Source organism: Lynx rufus, unplaced genomic scaffold, assembly GCF_022079265.1.
Source record: "Lynx rufus isolate CCGP_SWC_20201006 ecotype Redwood Valley unplaced genomic scaffold, mLynRuf1.p SCAF_2, whole genome shotgun sequence".
In the NCBI taxonomy this organism is placed as follows: domain Eukaryota; kingdom Metazoa; phylum Chordata; class Mammalia; order Carnivora; family Felidae; genus Lynx; species Lynx rufus.
In genome coordinates this window covers 125,108,786-125,118,204 of record NW_025814834.1, presented here as the reverse complement: position 1 = coordinate 125,118,204, position 9,419 = coordinate 125,108,786, and the positions used below count along the sequence as shown (strand labels likewise).

Below are 9,419 nucleotides of genomic sequence, written 5' to 3'. Positions count from 1 at the left end.
ACAGCTGGACCCCCCCCCCCCCCCCACCGCCACCAAGCACCTTTAAATCACCGCGGAGTCTGCCGCGGGGAGGGAGGGGGCGGGGAATCCGGCCCCCGCACTCGATCCACACTGACTCCCCACGGAGGTCCTCCCGGTCCCACTCCCATCTGTACTATGTTGTCGTCCTAATCGTCCCGCTCCTCGGCACTTCCGCCTCAGTAGGTGTCATGGCGCGGGGCCGGTGAATGGTTCCCGCGGGGCGGGGCCGCCGGAGGGGGGGGGGGGCGGTCGCTCGGCGCTCGACTCGTCGGGTCTGGCGACAACGGCGGCTGCGGAGCCAGGGGCCCGGCGGTGGCCCCGGACGGCAGCAGGAGGCCCAGGCGGGAGCGCGCGGGGCTGAGGCGGCGGCGGCGGCGGCGGCCAGGGGCCGGGCGGCGGAGCGGGCGGGAGGCTGAGGGGGCGCCCCCCGCGGGACAGGCGCGGGGACGGCTCCGGGGGGCGGGGGCCGGGGCCCGGGCCGGCTCGCGCGGGGGGTATGATGACCCGGCGGCGGGGCCCCGGATCTCGTCTCCTCCGCCGCCTCCTCACGGCAGCCCCAGCTCGCGGCTGAGAACCAGACCCACCGGCGGTGAGTCGGGCCGGGCGGGAAGGGGCTTCGGCGGGAAGCGAGCTCCCATCCGCTCCCCGAGGCGGGGCCGGCCGGGCCGCGGGGCTCTTCGGGGCGCCCGGCCTGCGGGGGGCGCCTCCCTGGGCGCGCCCCCACCCGGGACCCGGCGCCCAGTCCTGCGGCCCGGTCGTTCGCGGCCGCGGAGGGGCTTGCGTCCTCGGGAAAGCGCGAAGGCTCCGGGTTTGTTTTCGGGGCAACTCCCCCAGCCTGCTGCCACTTCTCTTCGGGGCGTGTTGTTGTCCTTAGATGACAGGGGGCCGCCTTGCGCCTCCTCACCCGGCCGGTTCTCTCCCCCCCCCCCACCCCCCGGCCGTCGTGGCAGGTTCCCAGCGTGTGACTTGTGCGTGTGCATTTCACAGCTCTGCTTATCACCATGGTTTTGGGTTATTTGTGCTCTTTGCGACCAGAAAGCGGTGCCTGGAAAGGACGGCAGTGGTGGGGTGGGTGTGGAAGCTTTTTCTGTCCTCTCCGCTTCTGTTCTTTAATCGTTAGGTTTGTAATTTGTAATGATGGTGGAGACTACGTGGGACCAGCCCACCTAATGTGTGTCTGTGCAAGGCGGATCTAGAGGTCTGGCTCAGAGGGAAACTTTTGCTGTCGCCGCTTTCCCAAAGCTTTCGTTAAAAAAAAGAAAGAGAGAGAGAGAGAAGGTGAGGAAACAACCAAAAACTCTTGGGTAAGGCCCGCACTTTCATAGGTCTGTGGGAAAGAGGCCCTTTTTGTGTTTAGCAACCAAGACTTGGGGCTCGGTCTCCAGGAGCGCTGGTCCAACCTCCAGTTTGTTGTGGTGACAAGTCGTGAGCCTTGGCCTGTGTTTATGCTGGGCGCGTTTTCTTTCCTGTTTAGGTGGGGGAAGGGGGGAGGGGCTCGAGAAGGGGAAAAAACAATCCCAAGCTCCAATTGTCTTTCCTCCGCTTAAGCCTCGACCTCAGTTGTCGATGGACTCGTTTTGAGGCCGCCCGAGGTGCTTTTCCTTAGTGACACTTTGGGAATTCTCAGTGATTGCATCAAAGTATTCATTTCAACTGTAAAAATTCTTCTGCCCGCTCTATCCTTTATCTTATTTGTTCCTTAGTAACTGATGAAAACAGCAGCCTGGCTTCCTGCTCTTGATGAAGTGGGGTTAAATTAAGTGGCTGATGCCCTCAGCGAAACCTACAATTTTGTTCTTGTTTGTGTAAAGCTATTTTAGATTCCTGGTCTGGTGTGTGTGTGTGTGTGTGTGTGTGTGTGTGTGTGTGTGTGTGATTTAGAGATTGTAGAGAATTCAGATCATTACCAGTTTTTATTTATGTAGGTCTAACGCTTTCTGTAAAACATTAAAAAATCTAACAAGTCCTATTACTTAATAATTGTTATTTAGCTGGTGATTTTGGACCTCCCCACGTAATGGGTTCTGGGTTCTGTGTTACAATACTGGTATCCTTCGCTTTAAGATACTGCTCCTTGCTTGAAAGATATTCTGGTAAAGTCACTTGTGGTTGGGACTGAAGGCAGCCAAGCCAGTAAAGCATCTGATGAGTAAAATGGTGATTGAGATCTTGTAAATGTGTCTACTGGTTCTAGTTGGTAAGTAGGACTTTTGCTGTGATTCTCATAAATAGTTTATACTGTTTTTGGATATTATAGGTTTATGGACTGTAGAGTAAGTTGATTGGTAACTCGAGATTGAAAACCAAACCAGAACTCCCTCCTAAAAGAAAAAGAAGATAATCTCAAAATTCACAGTTCTCTGGAAAATCGAATTTCTTCATTCTGTGGTTTTGTTTTCATAAGCACAGCTTAGTCACTGGTTGTGTTGGGAGAAATCAGGGAGCCAGACCTGCCCTGTAAACTTCTTACACTTGGAACTTGTGCAACTTGTTGGTTATATATTGTAACCGGTCCTTTTGTAATTTGAACTAATTTTGCAAACATGAACTTCCTGATCTGTCCTTTTATTTTCATTTTCAAGACTGCATAAAGCAATCCATATTTTTTTAGTTTTTTTTTAAAGTTACAGTTATTAATTTCTCCCTAGTCTCTTCCCTTACATTTCATGCCAATCTGAACACAAGTGATCAAAATCATTTTTCCTTCAAGCACTACCTCAACAGTCACTGATTTGCTTTTTGTTTCCTTTTTTGTTCCTAATTTCCCAGCTCCCTAACATGACTTAAGTATTTTTGTAGAGCATAATTTGGCTCTTTAAAAAAACTTACATCCTGTTTTTATATTTCTCTCTCTCTCTCTCTCTCTCTCTCTCTTTTTGGTTATATCATCTGAGCAATATTCTAAGCTCTTTGAAGATAGGGAAATGTGTGTATTTCTTTTGGAATCTTTAAGGGCACCTGGTACAGTGCTTTCCCAGTGTTTAGTGGAAAAGAATCAGAAGACCTGAATTCTTTGCCAGCATTGCTACTCATTAGCTCTGTGTAAAACTTGTCTGCCTTTCTTGGGTCTCCTTTTTCTCATCTTGGAATTAGGGGGTTTTGGAAAGAATCTTGTAAGGTCCATTTTAGCTGTCAGACTCTGTACTTTTTGCTAGTGTCTTCTGCTTCTCAAACAGTTTTTCATTTTTCCACATTCCCTGGCATGCTGGTAAAAGTTATCTCATCTGAAAGAACTTGTTCTACCTTCCATCTGCCAAACTGTTGTTACCTTATTTAAGTCCTGTTTTCCTTAAGCCTTTGCTGACGGATCTAAACAGGGTCATCCCAGCGTTTATGTTCCATATTCATCTACGCTGTTAATTTGACATTTTCCTTGTGCTTGAGACTCTTCGAGGTATAGCTTTCTTCATTCTAAACTTTATGGGACTTGTAGACTGTCCTGTCATACATCAAGATCAAGATTGGTACTTTTTTACAAACACAAAAAAGACTGACTTTTCTTTGGTTCTGTTGCTATAGATTCATCATTTCAAATAAATAACAGAGCTGTTGAAATTTAGGAGAAGATGTCCTGCTTAGAAGGAAAGTACCCATCAGCCAGTTTACCAAGATATTACAAAATATTGATTATATGGCTGTAAATTACATAGAATTGTAGAGTTAGTCTTTCATCAGCTAACACCACTTATTCCACACCCTCTCTTTGCATACTAGTTGGGGAGCTGGCTTGTTGGTTCCTTCTGAAGGAAAGTGCTACAGGAAAGGGGTGGGGAACGTCCATTCAAATGGTGTCCTTAGGGTTTCAAGCTTATTTTTTCCTTTTGTATCACTACACTTAGAAAACTAATCTATATATTCTCTTGTAGGCAAGGGACTATAATTTCTGTCACTTGAACATTGCTCTAATTTAGAATGACACCTGAGATCCCCTTATGTTTACATATGGAGAAGTATGTGATCTCTTTCTAGTCATTCATCCTAGCAAACATTTGACACATACTATATGCTAACCATTGTGATAGATTCTGGTGAAAGAAAGAAAGAGAGAGAGAGAGAGAGAAAGAAAGAAAAACCTTCTGTGCTACTGAGAATTGTCCTCATGAAACTTGAAGTTTGGATGTCAACTTTGAAATAAATAGTCATACTTAGAATGAAATTTAGGGTGACCTCATAAGTTAATATGTGATCTGGCCCTTGTCTGCCTCTTTGGGCCCTGCTTCTATTATTTTCTTCCCTCTTCTATTCCATCCATACTGGATCTCTTCTTCAAATAGGCCAAGAATGTGTCTTGGCACCAACTGTTCTCTTTCACTGGAGTGGCTCCTTCTTGTCAATTAGGTCTTAGTGTAAGTACTACCACCTTACAAGGCCTTCCCTGACCACCAAATCTAGAGTATGTCTCCCCTTCCCACTGTCTCTATCACATTACTGTGTTTTCGTCATAGCATTATCACTAGCTACTATTTTCTTGGGTGTGTGTGTGTGTATTTGTCTTCCCAGCAGAAAGTAAATTCCAAGAGATAAGGGAACTTGTCCATCCGGAACACCACTTGTTATCCCTAGTGTCTAGAAAAGTGCCAGGCAGACATATTAGGTACTCAATACATGTTTGTTAAGTGAATAAATGAAATAAGTAAGTACAAGTGTGGTGAGTGGTAAGAAGTGGTAGAGAATGCTGTGAGAGCCTTTACCAGGAAACGTAAGCTAGTATGAAGTGGTCTGGGCAAGGCTTTCCTGAGTGTATTTGTCAGCGTAAGGCTGACTAAAATGTACATAACCTAGGAAAATAGTTCTTCTCTCATGCAACAGCCTGAAGTAAATGTTCCGGGTTGAACTGAGCATTCGTGGTGGGCAGGCGGCTCTGCTCTGATCATCCAGAGACAGTTCTTTACATCTTACTGCTCTGCCTCGCTTGGACGTGGTCTCATGGTGGAACCTGGGTCTCCACAGGTTCTTGCTGCTGGAAATGGAAAGGAACACCAAGAGCTCACCCACACATCACTTTCTGTTGGTGAGAGGGACTGGTAAACACAGCCATGTGCCTGGGGTGAATGAGAGAGTAGATTTTGATCCAAACCAACATTCTGTACCACACTGAAAGAAGTGAGGCTTAAGCAGAGAGACTAAAAGGATAAGCAGAAGTTAGAAAAAGAGAAGGCTAACAGGCAAAAACAAAGTTCAGAGAGGGAACGTTACGTGTGAAGGAACTAGGATGGGAGAAATTTAGCACTGCTGGAAATTTAGAGATTTTGGACTTTATCGTAAGGTTTTAAGCAGGGGACGGATTGGCGCTTTTTAAAACTTCAGTTGTAAAGAATGAATTGGGAGAAAGGAGCTTAAAAAGGAGGCTTGAGAGTACCATTTGGGGGAGGCAAGTTAGGCTTAGTCCAGGATTGTCAGCAGGGGTGGAGAGAAATGGGTAGAGTGGAGAGAGAGAGGATATTGCGGTGAAGGAGTTTTCTTCCCAAACCTGCTTGCTTTACTTTTACAGCTTGTGTTTTCTCACTTACCTACTTGAATGATATGAATATTCTTTACCTATCAGCGTGCTCGAGAATATGTACATCTGTGTACATGTCAGCCGAGGACAAGTGCCTCAGAGGCAGGCAGTCAACATACAGTATTGATTTTAGGTTATTTTAGGTCACCAATTGTTAAATTGTATCAAAGAAGCAAAGATGATACTAAGTGAAAGCAGTAGGAATTTATTTTTGGTGTGGAAGATGGAAGTTACCTGAAGGGTAAAGACAGAACTCTGACAAATGATTATCTTGGTTGTCATAACCAACTGTTCCATTCATAGTTATAATATTTGAATTCTTTACAGTAAGGGTACCTACCTGTGCTGCCCATAATAAATGTTGCTAAATAGATGGGACCATGTCAGGGAGTGAATGGGGAGGCTGTTAATTTTATTGCTTTTGAAAGCCTTGGGTTCTAGCAAGACTCAATTCTGTTTAGCAATTAATACAAGCATCAATAGCTTTTTGCTTATTAGTTCTAGTTCCCAGATTAATGCCGTGGCCTAATTTGTCATTATATTCAGATGGTTAAATACTTGAAAAGTCAGGTATGAAATGAAAAGACTAGTTTATTATTAGAGTCAAGAGGTAGAACATTTTCAAGAAGTCAGAAATAACTTCTATTGGCAGCTGTTCTCATGTGAATTGAGAATATTTGTAACTTAGCAGAGTCTGATACATAGTAAGTTTTCCACAGATGTTAATCCTGTTCCATATCTTCCTTTGGGAGGTCTCACCCTAGGAAGAAAATTGCTTCCCCACTTTGCAAAGGCAAATTTTATGGAACATAGTATCTTTATCTTATGTCTAAAAATGGCTGCTTGTAGCTGAATTATATAAATAAGAGTGTTGATTTTTCTAGGCAATTTTGATTTTGTATCTTCTCCTCACCTAGTGCTTGTTGAGGTCAGGATGAGTCTCAGCCACACTGGCATGATATTAATTACCATACACACATGCTGTGGGGAAGGCCAGTGAAATTCTGGATTGTTCTTTCCCTGTGGGTAGACATAGAAATTTGTCTTACTGAATAAGACTTATATTCATTTATTTATATACTTAAACTTTCAGAAAAATTTCCTAGAACTTGTGCTTTTTGCAGTGCTCAATGTGAAGATTTGAAACCACCAGTATCTGTTATTTTGTGTATTGGGTGAAAGTTGTCCATAACATTACTCTGGTAAATGTAATATTTTAAAAAATATTTCGTTTTTTTTTTTTTTTATTTTTTTTTCAACGTTTATTTATTTTTGGGACAGAGAGAGACAGAGCATGAACGGGGGAGGGGCAGAGAGAGAGGGAGACACAGAATCGGAAACAGGCTCCAGGCTCTGAGCCATCAGCCCAGAGCCCGACGCGGGGCTCGAACTCACGGACCACGAGATCGTGACCTGGCTGAAGTCGGACGCTTAACCGACTGCGCCACCCAGGCGCCCCAAAAATATTTCGTTATTAATGTACTTTCAAAAATTTGGCATTAAACTTCATGAATTCTATTCAGTATTATTACTTTAGGCTTCCATATTCTTAGACATAGCTACAAACTACAAATTTTGTATTCAAATTCTTTCATTAAATATTTTTAGGTATATAAAATTTGTGCTCCTGTTTTTTTTTTTTTAATTTTTTTAACATTTATTTTTGAGAGACAGAGACGGCATGAGTGGGGGAGGGGCAGAGAGAGAGGGAGACCCAGAATTTGAGCAGGCTCCAGGCTCTGAGCTCTCAGCATAGAGCCCGACACAGGGTTCGAACTCAAAAACTGTGAGATCATGACCTGAGCTGCAGGTGGACGCTTAACCGACTGAGCCACCCAGGCACTCCTGTGCTCCTGTTTCTTCATAGATTATTAAAATTAGTAGCTCAACAGATACACAGTGGAAAACAAATTTCAAAAATTTGCTTCCTTTCATTGTTCAAAAATTGGCTCAGTTTTATGATAACTATTCTTGCATAAATTTTAATAGGTAAATTTTGTAAAGGTCTTACTTTGTTTAACATTTTTCTTCTATTATAATTTGGTATTGTGTCAGTGATATAGGCAGAACAAGATGACTTATGAATTCCTAGCTGTGGAGTTAAATTGCACTGACTTTAACTTTTAATTTACACTTTTTTGTCTTCAAGGTTCACGTAAATTATGGAAACTCTTGTTTAAGGTAAATCCAGATCACATTTTAGAAATTGAAGGCTGAGGATTTGTTCTTCATTCCAGCTGTCTAGTCCAGTGCAGATGGTTTTTAGTTACATTCAGTCACAAAGAAATGTACACATTGCTTTTTTATGTCTGTAACATCCTTTGTCACGCTTCCTTCCTTTCTTGTGTGTGTTTATTCTCTTATGACTGGTAAAATTATACTATGTGTTTCGGAGTGGAAACTTCCCCTGTATCTCAGAGACTGCACAGATAAAAGAGAGGGATATTTGAAAAATAAAACCAAGCATTTGAAAATCTTGCAGTTTAATGAGTGGTAGGGCGTAGATTGGAGGTTGGTAGGTAAGGGTCAGAATCATCCAATGAATACTGCCTGTCTGTATATTGCCAGAGTCTGGTAGTTTCTGGTGATGTAAGCAAACATCAAGACAGATATGGCACCTATCATGCAACTATCCTGTAGCTGGGAATGTAAGTAACATTAAATAAATAATTTCAAGTTGTAAGGGAGGAGCAGGATGCTATGGGTGTGCATGGTGGGAAGGATGGTGGTGTATGTGTGTGTGAGAGAGAATGAATGGTTTTCCCAGAAGAAAATCTTCAACGTATCAGAGGGCCTTCCAAGAACTGGAAGGAGGGCAGCATGGCCGGAATGGGAGATTTTGGAACACAGAAACCAGATTTTTGTAGAGCTTGTTAAGGCAGATTGAGGATTTTGGATTTTATCCACAAAGCAATGGAAAACTTTGGAGGCAGGAGGAGGAAGGTGGTTAAGAAAGAGAGAGCAGTCATCTGATTTGCATAATTTAAAAACAAAGATCCCCAGAGTGCATTCAGGATTAGTTTGGAGGCTCCTGGCTGTTTGAACTAGAAAGGTCCCAATAGGGGTAGAAAAAAATGGCTGATCTGAAATATACTTAGGTGGTAGAATCGGTAGGATTTGGTTATAGATTAAAGATGAAGTAATAAAGGGAGAAGAATGAATTTCAGACACTAAGAACTTCATATGTATTAAATAATTTAATTCTCAGAGTAACCCCATGAAGTACGTATTGCTATCACCAATTTACAGATGAGGAAACTGAGACTCATTTCCTCTCTGATTTTTGGCTTGAGATGTTGTATATATGGTGGTGTCTCATAATAGAGACAGAAGACTGGGGGTGGGGTTGAGGCTCATAAATTTAATTTTGTACATGTTAAATTTGAGGTATATTCAAGATACCCAAATTGCAGTATGGGATTGTTATTTGGAAATAAGAATTTGAAGTTCAGGAGAGAGAAGTCTGAGTTAGAAATAAAGATTGGAGAATCTTTTGCAGATGACTAACCCTGGGAAGTAGTTACTGAAAACGGGGGAAGTGTGGACAAGAGAGGGAGGACTAATGTAGAGCCTGAAAACATCTGAGTGTTACATGGTCGAGAAGAGAGAAGATAAATACGAAATGGTTATATGCTATGTCAGTGGTTTGGACTTTATTCTAAAAGTTTTAGCTTTGGGAGTCTTGGGGTTTATTGAGCTTGAGATATTTAAGCTTGAGATGTTCAGGGACAAAAAGCTGGGCTTTTCTCACCCCCTTTCTCCATATTTTTTGTGAGAATTACTTCCTGTGGTTCTTCAGGAGATCCTCTCTATAGGTTTCACATCATTTGATTACTTTTTTCTGATCATTTTATCAGTGGTCCTCTTATATTGTAGTGGGCAGAGCTAAACACTATTA

At 43.2% G+C, this 9,419-nt stretch overlaps 1 protein-coding gene across 2 annotated transcripts in view; it reads left to right on the top strand.

The window, feature by feature from the left end:
• The first annotated feature begins 480 nt into the window (after positions 1 to 480).
• Positions 481 to 9,419, top strand: part of HIPK1 (homeodomain interacting protein kinase 1) — a 48,358-nt gene continuing 39,419 nt past the window's right edge. The window contains exon 1 of one of the 2 annotated variants that reach the window (XM_047084357.1): positions 481 to 610. The gene's annotated coding sequence lies outside the window, so the exon portion shown is untranslated. Of the gene's footprint in view, positions 611 to 1,141; positions 1,300 to 9,419 lie in introns of those variants that run through there. The other variant, XM_047084358.1, reaches the window with a different exon arrangement.